Raw genomic sequence first — 13035 nt, 5'->3', positions numbered from 1 at the left:
GGAGAGAAGAGAAACGAATAAACGTCTCTATCCAGATGATGTCGGAGCGGTCGTTTCCTCAAGGTGCCAGCAGATGAAAAGTTCTCGTCTTCGGCTTCCTTGGGGGCAGCAGCAAATGTCGCGCAACCAGCGAGGCGAGTGGAAGAAACAAACAGAAGAACCTAACTGATGCTATGAGCGTCCCCTCTATAACGGGGCGGTGACATCTGTTCTCCTGGCCCGAAAAAAAAAACGCGTCATTGTTAGGACCGTCCCATTCGGCGCGTTTCCAATACAAGTTTAATTTCGTCAACGCTTTACCACACCGTGAGGTGGCAGCTTTATCTCAAGCCTCGCTCATAGCATCCATCTATATCGAAAAATGGCTCTAGGACGCTCGCCCGGCTGTCGCACCGCATTCCCCGCTCGCCCTGTGAGAAGTAACGGTCAGGCTAGAGGGAAGAAATGATGCGCGTAGCGTTTCTCTTCGCATTTCGGCACGCTTTGAAGGAGTGCATATTGAGTATCAGTGTTTATTATGTGCTTGTTGATGCCATCTTTGCGCGGGATTCACCATATGCGGTGTCCACGTATATGTTAAGTACTTCAGCTACCGAAAGAGTTAAATCATGATCATGGGCGTTAGTCGTGAGTACGGCGATGTGCCACTAGGCGTCAACGTGAGTGAGATGCGTCCACATCAAGCGGTGCTGTATCTGCCAAACATAAGTTGTTTCCATTCATTAGACATTGTACAAGCTCTATTAAACTAATGCACTATAAACAATAAGCTAATTCTGTGACGACACGCTTCACTTTCATGTTATACCGATTCCTATGACGGGGGGATCAGCCATGATTTTTTTCAAACTCTCTGCACTTGCTTGCCCTGTATCCCCAATGTTGCTCTCTCCAATCCCGTCTCCTTTGCTCCCGCCCTTTCCATCGCATTCCAGCCATTACCGAAATGGCTTGCCAGCCTAAGTGCGGCAGATTACGCATGTGCCCGCGCGAAGACGAACGCAAACTATCCTGGCGAGCAATGAGCGAAGCGTGCCTCGGACTCAGGCCGCGATGGCGGGAAAGAGGGGAAATGGGGAGAGGAACCACGAGGTCGGCGGTGCTGGAACCTTTCTTTCAATTCTTACGTCACTCCTCAAATCATTTCGACTTCCTTCCGCTCTTTCGCTTCTCTCTCTGACTACCGTTGCTAATCTCGCACCGCACGATCCCTTCAACAGTGACCCCGCGAAAAAACGGAGATGTGCTTTTGGCCGCGCGCATCCCTGGTGAGTGGCGCCGAGGATATCAGGCATGGGCCGCTATGTAGCACTGCGGCCGATGCATTTGCTCGTGCCTGGAATAGCCAATCACGAGGAGAAAGAGAGGTGACAAAGAAGATACAGAAATGAAAAAAAAAATAAAAAAACATGCCGGGAGGAGGGAAAGCAGTACACGAAAACACAGGCTGAGGCCACTTCTGTCTTCTTGACTATGAACTTCCTAGCGCATCTGTACTGTGTGAAAAGCTATCGGGAGTTTTCCGTACCGCTTCTTTCTAGCGCCTTACCCGGCCTTTCTACGGCACTACACTAGAGAAATTTTATCCTGGTTCATCTATTTTTTTTTCTTTTTCCTAGCGTTGTAACGGCCGGCGATCGAAACCTCGGCCTGCCGGCTCCCTTGTCTGTTGTTGGCAGAAGAAATTTAAAAAAAGGTAGAAAATTTGCACCCGCGGAGACAATTCGTCATTGTTTTGAAACTTAAGCTCCGTAACGGGTTTTTTCTTTTTCCTCTATCCTGCGTGTATTCCACAAAGTAAACGCACCAGATATATTCCAACCTGCTTTACGTTCCTCTATACAAGTGCCACGTTAGAAAGAAGGATGCTGAATGGAGCCATTCGGGCACAAATATGGTTAAGGCACCGAAAAACACTGCGAGATGGCGCCACGTTGCGTGGCCATACCACAGGGACGGTGTAGCGACGAGACGACACCTGCAACGAGGCTTAGTTTAAAACAGGTTCACCGCTGCCCCGGAATCTTTCAGGCCCGCGTGGCGTCGTTCCCGCATACGCTAGGAAGAGCCGAAGATCTCTTCCACACAGTGACAGAAAACAATGGCGTTCATATCGACTAGAGCACAGTATGTTGCGGAGTGGTATTGTAGGGTAAGGTGCAACGTTGCGAACGTGCAGTGCACCCATTTTATGATTGGGGCTAGTATCATATTCGACCAACCTGTTTTGCCACTAGGTATTCTATCCTTACAATTTTTCATTGCGGGATAGCCAATCATTTTAATGCGATAGCAATTATATGGACAGTCTCGGCTGATTTTTGCCGTCGCCGGCGCCGCCGACATGCACCATATATGTATATGCGCATATATATATATATATATATATATATATATATATATATATATATATATATATATGTGACGCTATGAATGAGAGACGTCCAGCGGCACAGACGCCATACTTTTATTCTATCGCACGAGTCACTTCTTCCTCGTCGGCTTCTACCAGACATCACTGCCTTTATACGTCACAGGATTCCCCCTCCCCCCGAAAGAATGCGCGAGTTTAACAAAACATGAGCAAGCAGAGTGTTAAAGCTAAAATGTCCAAACGCGGAGTAGTTCGATGTCACAAGGGAGTTCCGTAAAACTAGCACATAGAGATTCACAGGAGAGGCCAGCAGTCCAGGAATATCAAGGAGAGCTCTGGGGGGCGAGGCTGGCTGTTGCGCTCGGGACAACACAAGTATGCCTTGAACGTTGACACTGATGATGACATAGCTGGTATTTGAGTGAGGAATGGACCAGGTTCGAAGACTTTGCAGGATCGACACCTCGGATTTCGTAGACGTCGTATTCTTCGTTGTGAGTGGTACACAAGCCGTGCATGCAGTTCGCGTGCCCGTTGATTGAGGCTGATTGGGCGCTGCCTCTCTTCCTGCAGAGTAGAAGGGGGTGGTTTCATGTCTTTTTGAGAGCTTTACGCGATGATGTCGCAGTTGTTTAGATCGAAGGTGCAGAAGGGCGGTGTTTCGGCGGTGTCTTCTCCTCGGGCTTCTTTTCAGAATAATTTCTTTAAGGCGTGACCGAGGTTTCGATGACGTTTTCTTTCGTCGTCGCCCATGTTGAAGTGTGCGCTGTAGTTTGATTTCGTCCACTTGCTTGTGCTGGTCTTGCTGATGAGGGAGCCCTTTATGAACATGACTGAATTTTTTCGCAAGTTGATGTGACATCCACTAGGTAGCTGGTACACGGTGAGCTGTTGTATTGCTTGTCAGGCTGTGAAGGCTGGGTCAATTGTGAATGCGTGTCACTTTGCGGAGCTATCGATCTGAGAACATCCGACGAAAAACCATGCTCTGGAAAGTCGTCGTATGGTCTGGCTTCGTGCAGGTTCACCAGCTCGTTGAGAATGAGGGTAGGCATCTTTTGAGGTGTGTCGTCAGGTTTATCGGTAATATTACCGTGAGGTGATGTCAAATCCAATTGTGGGCCATGCATGCGACACGAGATGTCAAGTGGATCTGGGGCTTCAGTAATAATAAACCGTTCACCGGAGGTAGTTGTCTGAAAGGAGCTTGTGTCGACGGAAGTCACACCTGCGTTTTTGTTTCCATTGTTGGAACTGGCGCTGTATGGTGAATCCACATCGCTTCGACATTCCGGTGGTTGAGCGCTGGAAGTTACCGCAACAGACATGGCTTGACCCAATTCCGAATCTTCGTCTTTTTGCGGAATAACAGAAACAGGCTCTTCTGATGCTTTCAATTGAAGAGAAAGGTCGTGGCTTGGTCGATTACTTTCCCGACGCGTCAGCTCATCTGTCGTGAACGTAATGACCTTCTGATGTATGTGGCAGTCGTTACGAAGAACATAAGAGCCACTTGATGCAAATCCAGGTGGTGCGTCACGTATGCGAAACGACGAATCAGCTGCATTGGGTGGTTCAATAACGTCTCGTGCAGCTTGGTGCAGCGCAGAGGTAGAAGATGCCGATTTTTGAGCAGATGAGAAGCCCGGTGGAAGGCTGGGTCTTTTCGGCAAAAGCCATGGTTGCGTTTTAGTGAGCTGGGGCCTTGCTTTGTCTGTTGAAAATTGGGCATTCATTCTCGGCATTCGAATGCGCTTTCTGTTATCAGAACGTTCATAACAAGGGGCCATAGGCAACGATTTTCTCACATGAGGCTTTGTGTGGCAAAAATGCTTGCTGCGTGAAGGTTCTTCGTTCCTGTGACGAGCGAGTTGAAAGGCCTCCAACTGATTGTTTATGGTCAAGTCTTCATCGTATTCTTTAAATCGAATGATCATTTCTTCTTTGATTTTTGCCAAGATTCATCGTTTTGAAAGATATGTGTGAGGTAAAATTTGAAAGCCTCACCGGTGACGTAGTTGTTGAAGTCTGCGACCATGTCCCGTTCCGTCCATGATGCAGCGGTAGCGTGGTGTTCGAAGAGGTTGAACCATTCCTCTACCGGTCCATCGTCCGCTGATCCGGCGTACTGTGGGATGGCAAGGCCTGCCAATGATGCTGCCATGATGGTGGTCGCTGTGTGCAGCGATGATCTGCTCAGATGGTCGGTATGTGGTCAGGGCGTCTTGTTGGGAACGTTGATGATGTGTGGCTGATGAAGTGGCTGCCAGGTCTTCATCCTGTCGACTTGTGTGACGCTATGAATGAGAGACGTCCAGCGGCACAGACGCCATACTTTTATTCTATCGCACGAGTCACTTCTTCCTCGTCGGCTTCTACCAGACATCACTGCCTTTATACGTCACACACATATATATATATATATATATATATATATATATATATATATATATATATATATATATATATATATATATATCTGAAAGCCACGATTAAAATGATTCACAAGAATTCCGACGCGCGGACTCGAACGGGCAACCTCTCGCTTTGCAGCGTGCGGCGTTACACGGTTAGGCCACGAACAGTACCGTCTTTCAGCTTGCTAAGAGCGAGCTATTCATATACACCATTTACTTCAGCATGCTTTTTTGTCACCACATAGATGGCGGGAAGTGCGCTCGTGGAGCGCTTTAAAGGGCCCCTCGCCAGGTTTGACAATTTCGAGCTAACGAGCGCATTGCATAAAGTGGGCGTTCACGATCACATCTGCCCAAATTTGCAACGCTACGCGCCGCATAAATGGGTCAAATTTCAAGGTGAACGCTGCTTGCCCTTCCTCTCGCGGGCGCGCGCCCACAGAATGAGGGGATGACGTACATGAGAAAATGGCCCTACGTATATGGTAGTGCTGTGACGTCGCTCCTCTGCGTATACGACTGTGCTCTGACGTCGCCAACAGTAGCACGTGACACTGCGATAATGAGTTGACACATGTGTAGTTTGTGTAATTCATTGCTTGAATAGATGAATAAACCTTGGGAGAAATAATGAGACACACAAAGGAAATGTGTGCGTGTTTTTAATTTTTTTTCGTGAATTGCAGCGAGATGGGGGGCTAATGTGCCTTCGTTTGCCATGCGTTCGTGTCCCTGCGGTAGCGCATCGAGCAGACGCCAGCCCTGGAAACCAAAGTAATGTTCTGGCGCGTTCGAGCACTCATTATGCTCATTTATTCTACCGCGTCCAAGTAAACGTTAATGCGACACTGGCTCATGATACCGCCACTCTCGTGCCCGTAAAAATGTCTCAACTTTCATGCCCGTCCCTCAGAAACAGGCAGTACACCACAGAGAACGCCGAGAAAACGCCCACGGCCGCTACAAAAAAAAAAAAAAACGACAGCGGCCGTGCAACGCCGCTCGCGTGCTCGGGCTGGCCAATGCCACCTAGAAAAAAAAAAAATTGGCCGCGTATCTGCGTGCTTCGCTGCAAATGTCGTGTAAAGACGATAGAAGAGGCGCTGTGTGAGATATGGACGCCATCTGGCAATACGTCGGGAAACATGAGTGCTGTGTTGCGTGCTGGTAGTCCCGGCGCAGCAGCAGGCGAAGACCGGCGGTGACCAACGCGACCGGCGGGGACGCCAGCCAGCCCGAAAACGCGGTTTGGCGCGAAGCGCTGAAGCAGAGAAACGTCCGCACTCAACGAGTACTCTCCACACACTCTTTTATTTACACGTCGCCTGGGTAAAACAGGAACGCCAGAGCGGCGCCCACAACCGGCAGCCTGAAGGCCGCCCACAACGCTGCTTTTTCATTTTTTAAATATTTTTTTTCACCTTCTTGGCCTTCTCAAAACTAAAGTTTTTCAACACCAACCCATGGCATTCGTACAGTGCAATACAGAACCGAAACGGAAACACAACAATGAGCTCGTGCGAAGGGCACGGAGGAAGGCAAATTTCAGCGCAGTCGCATTTTCAGCTTTGTTGAAACAGCGCTCACTAGACGACGACGAAGTAAAAGAAGGCACAGGACAGGCAGCGCCTGTCCTGTGCCTTCTTTTACTTCGTCGTCGTCTAGTGAGCGCTGTTTCAACAAAGATGAACGCATACCAACTCGCTCAAACTTGCATTCTTATGCATTTTCAGCGCAGCTTAAGAAACTAGGGTCCTTAAAATTACGTATGTATGCATTTTCTATTAAAGGAACACGCCTCCTAATACTTACCTAATGATGTTGCACCTCAGATATGCATGATATTTACTTTTTGATCGACAACGTTCACAAGTATGAACAGCCTTACCAGTTCAAGACGGCTGGCCCTTGGGCAAGTGGTTCAACTTTGGCCGAGTGGCTGAATCGAGGGACGTGCCGACAAACAGAAAGACAGAAAGACAGACCAAAATTTCTGCGTTTAAGTTCCCCAAGAAAGACTATCGTCTTTAAAATTCAGGCCTGCTCACTGCCGCCGTAACGTCACGCGTCTTGACCGAGCGAGCGAACGCGCGGGAGACAGTGAAGCCATTGCCGCTATCGTCTCCTATGAAATGATAAAGCGTTCCCGGCTAGTTTTACATGCGTAACAGCTTTATTTTGCCTTTTGCGTCGGGATTGGCGCTGGCTTAAGGAATGTGTTATGCTTTAGAGTTTTTGTTGTTTGGTCTGTAACAGACTTATTATTCCACCTAAAAATAAGAAAAGATCGTGCGCTATCGAAAATGTGACCGATTTATAAATGCGAAGGTTGATGGCTCCGGAAAGTGACGAAATAAATAAGGTAACTTTGATTCATACTTCGTTCTTTATTTACACACACACACATGCACACACGTCACACTGTCCATAAGGTGCGCGGAAACTGTTCCTATTCATTTGGTAAACCGAGAAAAATTGTCGGCACTGCGTCCAGAGGTCCAGAGTCAGCCGAGTAGCCCCCATGGGAGCTACTACTGTCCTGCCGGTTCTTAGATCGGTGTACTTGGTAGTCCTGCTTAAGTGTTCTGGCTTAAAATGGAGCTCACACACCTGAAAACCATTTAAGAAAGCGGTTTATCACAGGCTTTGCGCTCCACTGTGCTCCTTATTTGCTCAGTTACAAAACAAAATTTATTAGGTGTCTACAGGCATCCCAATTCGGCTGACTTGCAGCAGTACACATTTCAAGGAAACAAATTAGGCGAAGGTGCTGGCGAGACTGGCGCATAATTATAATACCGTAAAAAGTGGTCGGAGCACCGGTAAGAAATACTATGTACAAAGCAGATGCACGACGCCACGCACAGACACTCCTTAGCTTTTCTCAGTCAAAAGAATTTCGCGGTGCTACGCGCAAATAGCGAAATGTTTACCGACCCTGAAGGAAAAAAACACCTGTTCTGAGAATATACTGCCATGCGCGTTTATTGCTTCATTTTTATGAGTTCGGGGTGCGAGAAGCGGAACGCAAAACGCATCTCTTGCACCGCTTGTGATGTCGCTTGATTGGAGCATGAAGGTGCGTCTACTTCGATTCGCCGTCGTTTTGCAGCCAAGCTCACCGCGTCTCGGTAAGACGCGCTCGTCAAAAACGGGAAATCTATGCACTCTCTAGAGACGCTACATCATCGCGGGGGTGAGCGTCTGCGACGCTCAGCTAAATGTGCCTTATATAAAGGCTTACGCTAACAAGTCAGAAGTGCACATGACATTATTTTATCGAAATAACTGAACGTGTAAGAGGTGGTGCCTTTAAAACATCTGAAATGTAAGTAGCATAGACTACACATACCTTTGAATCACGGAGAGAATGCATATCGATGTCATCCAAATGAACGGCACGCTCTCATTTCTCTTTTTGGTCGCCTTGGGAGAATGAAACCACTGGAACCTTCGGTACATCGCCAATATCGGCGACACTTGGGCCCACAACACTGCTCCATTTGGAGAGCTTGCTCTTGTACAACATTCCGTGAACGAAGCACATCACATCACCACGCAGCACTTCACAAACGCAGACCACGGTATTCAAGCAGACGCCAAAAGAAACACCAGTAAACCATGGCAGGCTTCGTCAGGCTTAGCAATGCTGCTCTCTCGAACGGCGTGAGCTTGCATGCGCACGTCTACTCGGCAGGAGACGAGGGTCAAAAATGACTGACGTCAGAGGCCATGCCCGGAGTAGTGAGCAGGCCTGAAAATATTCTAGAGGGCGCTGTGCTGGCTCGTGCACGTCACCCGCATGTGACCATGCATGCGCATGACGTGCTGATGCGTATGTGTCAAGTGAAGAGGGCAGGGAAGGGATTTGGCTTGCGAAGGCTACACGGGGCGAATGGCAAGGGTTTGAAACTCGCCTCCTCGCATCATGGTTTCGCGCCGCTACAAAGTTATTGTTTTTCTCAGCTCGTAATGAACAGGTTTGAAAAATTCTTGCGGCATACTGCTCTTCATTCGGCACACAACAACTTCCAGCGTCTAACTAAGACAGTGAGAGGTTTATTTATAGAAAGGCAGAGATATCGGCCTGAGCGATAGTATGCTCTAGCCTGCTACTCTACACCTATGGGCCTGGTGCTATGTGGCCTGGTGAGGGGCCCTTTAACGCTTAATATAACGTGTAGCCGAAGGCCAGAGAATAAGCCGGCTTCCACCTGGCGGCTTTCTGGGTTCATAACACGGGCCCAGCCCGCGATCATACTAAGCATTTGGAGCAAAGATAACGAGAATAGTCTCGTATTTGGATGAGAATACAGTAACGTCGACTTTTCCTAATGTTCGCTCCAGAACATTGACGCAGTCAAAATTGTATGGTTGATTTCTATTGTTAGTAACGATGGAGTTACGAATCGCTATAAAAACCCATGTATCGGCATAATGAACACTTGCTTAAGTTCCCGTACCGTTGACGCATCTCTGTAGAAAATCTGAAAGCGTTCTAGCTATATTCTAATTCTCTTCGAAGTTCATGTGACGAACCAGCGGTAACATTGTTCTTCGTGTTTCCAAGCTATCCTGCTTATATTAACAAGCAGAAGTCTTTGTTTAGTCATCCTCAAGAAGAACAAGAAGTACACGCCCACACGCATTTCAGTATTGAAAATTTTCACTTTGTGGATATTCTGTAAGAGTAGCTTGTGAATGCGCTGATGGAGCGACCTTAGTCAGGAAGAGCTCAGCTGCCTTTATACGTTATACACCAGGCAGTGTGTGTCTGTATAAACTTCAATATAGTGAAAAAAATTTCCACTTGCTCTAGTACTATTCGCTGTTTTGTTAGGCGCCCGGTATATTAGCGCGCGTTTTATTTGTCTGTAGAAGCAATGAAAGACCGGCTCATGTACCATATTTAACATTCAAGTTGATTAGATCATGGACCAATCGCAAGAGTGTTCCCAAATGTCGGAGCGCAAAAATAGCGAGATGGTAGCGTAAAAGTGGCTAGAAGTAGGTAAAAAATGTAGCAAGGGGTTACAAGTAGCTAAATTGTTTTTTTCAAGCATTTTTAAACATATTCTGGGCGTGTAACGTATTTGAAGCTGTGTTACTTAAAGGGACCCTGCGACACTTTTGCGACTGCCTTATTTGGCACGGCAAATGCGTGTAGTTAGGAATGCCGAGACAAACGCAAAAAGAATTATGCAAATTGGTGCACGAAAAGTGAAGTTATTAGTCGTCAAAGTTCAAAACTCAAGCAGACGACGACGAGAAACGTTTTTTTCGGATTTCACTCTCCCGCTGACGTCAAAGACCGGTTCCAATCACCGCGCGCGTCTTATACAGACATACCGGAAATGTCACCTCATGGTGGCCTTCACACAGTACATTGCTACCCCTCTTTTTTGACGGCGTTCTTACCATGCTTACGACGAACCACATGCGTCAGCTAGCAGACGCTCCCATGATTTGTCATGTAGTGCACAAAATGAGTCTTGAAGACCTAATAGACCTCGAGCGCGAGCTCTTGCGACGCAGTGATTGCTTGCATGTCGTGCACGCCATTGCAAATTGAAAGTGCGTCGTTGAGCCCCGCGCAACGCGAGGATGGCTTCATGGGCCCAGACGAAACGCTAACGCCCGATGACGCGGAAGGCGTCGGTCGGTAAGCGTTTAGAACTTTTTTTTTTCCTTGACAGCATCGTACCGAAATGAGCGTTGCGTTTTTCGCAGGCGCCGGTGTCGCTCGATGCCGCAAACGACAAAACGCGGAAGAGTATCATTTGATTACCATTCCACAGCGCACCTAGTGTCGTGTTCGTTGTTTTGAAAATATATCAGTTAGAAACAGGAATCATTTGTTTCTGAGAAAGCATAAAAAGGGGTTTTGTTCCTCTAAGGCCTCCGTAATATGGCCTAGCTACCACCATATGAATATTGCACGTCACGTGTTGCGTCAAGCCAATCAAAAACGAACGGTCTTTGTCGTCACTGTCACATGACTTCACGTCACTTCCTGTAACAGAAATAGCCGATGTGTGTCGCCATAGTGCGAAATCAAGGTAGTTTATCCCGTGAATTAAAATTATAACCGTTTCGATTTCAGCGTTGCCACTTGCGCAAATATCGGTGCATTCCACAGTACCAGAAGCACCGATGAAAAAGACATGCTCAAATTGTGTCGCAGGGCCCCTTTAAAAGACTAAACACAGCTATCAACCCACGCTTTCTTGCAGGTAACTACGCAGGACATGTATGACAGAAAAAAAATGTGCCATCGCTTTTATTCCAATAATTAGGGCCGGCGTGGTTTTCGCAAAGGGTCGAGGCTTGCGCACTAAAAATAATTTGGGGGTTTTACGTGTTAAACATACATTATTATTAGATACGCTATATCGTGGAGGGCTCCGCAAAATTCGACCCGTCTTATGTGCTTTAACGTGCACTGACATCGCACCCTACACGGGCCTCTGGTATTTCGGCTGCGTATAAATGCGAACGCCGGGGTCGAATCCGCGACGTTCGGGTCAGTAGCCCAGCACCGTGACCATTGTACCACCGCGGAGAAGGCTCCGCTTCCCACGACGACATCGCTCTGATTGAACACCTCACGCTCAATGCAGAGAGATCGCCATTCCGACTGCTTGCTTGCCCACGCTGTCGCGACAAACTGTAAGCGGAGTACCACACCCAAGATGAGTGCGTAAGAACGAGCGCTAATTAAAATGTGCAATGAAGCGAGACTTATTTCAGGTACCACAACACGCCATGTACGTTAAAATATACACAGTCGTTAAACGTAAAATTGGTAGATAATGGAAAATTCCGACGGAGGACAAACCGAGAGTCAGTGTTCACCACCGTTGCAAAAGGAAGGTGGGTTACGTCCAGAATGCCAGATGCGAGAACATGCCGGGATCGTGACGTGGATTGTGTGGTGAAATGTATGGGGATGTCGGGGCGGGGGGGGTGATATGGAAGGGTCCTGGTTTTTCTGTGGTGTGATCACCACGGGACTGGAGGAAGAACAAAATAAACGAAGAGATAGGAGGTGAAGAGAGGGACAGTGCCTTAATAGGAGATCCGTGTGCCTTCGCCACAGTGCTCACCAGCGGGCAAGGTCGAGTTTGCACCACGAAGACGGGAAGGGAGGAAGGAGAGGGGAATCCAAGAGAAAGAAAAAAAGCGTTTGCGGGAGTTTTGGTGGAGAGGAGGAAACGGAAATGAAATGCCGAATAAGGAAAGCCGAGCACGTCTGAAAAGAGGTGCGCAGGTGTGAGAAAACAAAATGCTGACGCTGCGCATGTAGTCGGTGTGTGCTGACTATTGTAGGGCTATAGTTTTACTTTTGCCCGTGTAGCGCGCATGCTATTAAAAGAAGTAGAACCTTTCATAAGCAATTGCTGATGAAAGGTTGTACTTTTCAGGGAAAGTAATGGTGGAAGGCCACGTTAGACGATAATGTAAAACAGATTGATTCAAACATGGTGAATTTTGGAAGCGCATGCGCAGACTATCACGTGAAGCTACGAACACAAGATCGTTGCTCATTTTTATTAGAATAGTTGTATGTTGCAGTGAACTTGGAAGTGAGGTCTTCTAATGCGGCTGTGCTGAAAATAAGTAGAAGTAAGTTCCCTCAATTTAGTTATTGCGAGCATAATGTTTAGTGGCATCAAGCGCACCAGCTGTGTGGTCACGCCTATCTTGTGGCGTTCGCGCTTATGAAAAAAATAAAAGAAAGAACACGGTGTTCGCAGGACACTCACCTCGTCCTTGCGAAAGGGTAAAAGAAGATGCAGAAGACGATCCTGGTGCAGCGGACGTCATGGAAGGTTTCTGCAAAGCGGCAACGGCCACTTGAAGAGTGTAAAGCGTTCGCGTGACTCGCGTTACTGACGTCTAGAGGGCGAAAGCCACACAAAAGAGACTGAAAGCATCACGGTTCATGTGTGTCATAATAGTCACAACAAGTGAAGTGAGTAGAGAGAGAGAGATATATTAAAACGAGAGAAAGGCAGGGAGGTTACCCAGAAGTGTAGCATCCGGTTTGCTACCCTACACTAAGGGGATGGCGAAAGGGAAAGAAAGATGGAAAGGAAAGCGGAGAGAAGAGGAGGCGCGCGATAAAATAAATATAAACAAACGGAAGCTGTAGAGCGGGAGTACTAAAGCCTATTCAATAGGCCAGTGGCACGCAAACTGTTCAGTAAGGCCTTAAGTGATTTTCGCTCTGCACACAGTTCG

This window comes from Rhipicephalus sanguineus, chromosome 9, assembly GCF_013339695.2.
Source record: "Rhipicephalus sanguineus isolate Rsan-2018 chromosome 9, BIME_Rsan_1.4, whole genome shotgun sequence".
Lineage (NCBI taxonomy): Eukaryota > Metazoa > Arthropoda > Arachnida > Ixodida > Ixodidae > Rhipicephalus > Rhipicephalus sanguineus.
The sequence above is the reverse complement of the archived record's forward strand: the minus strand, read 5'-3'. Positions refer to the sequence as shown.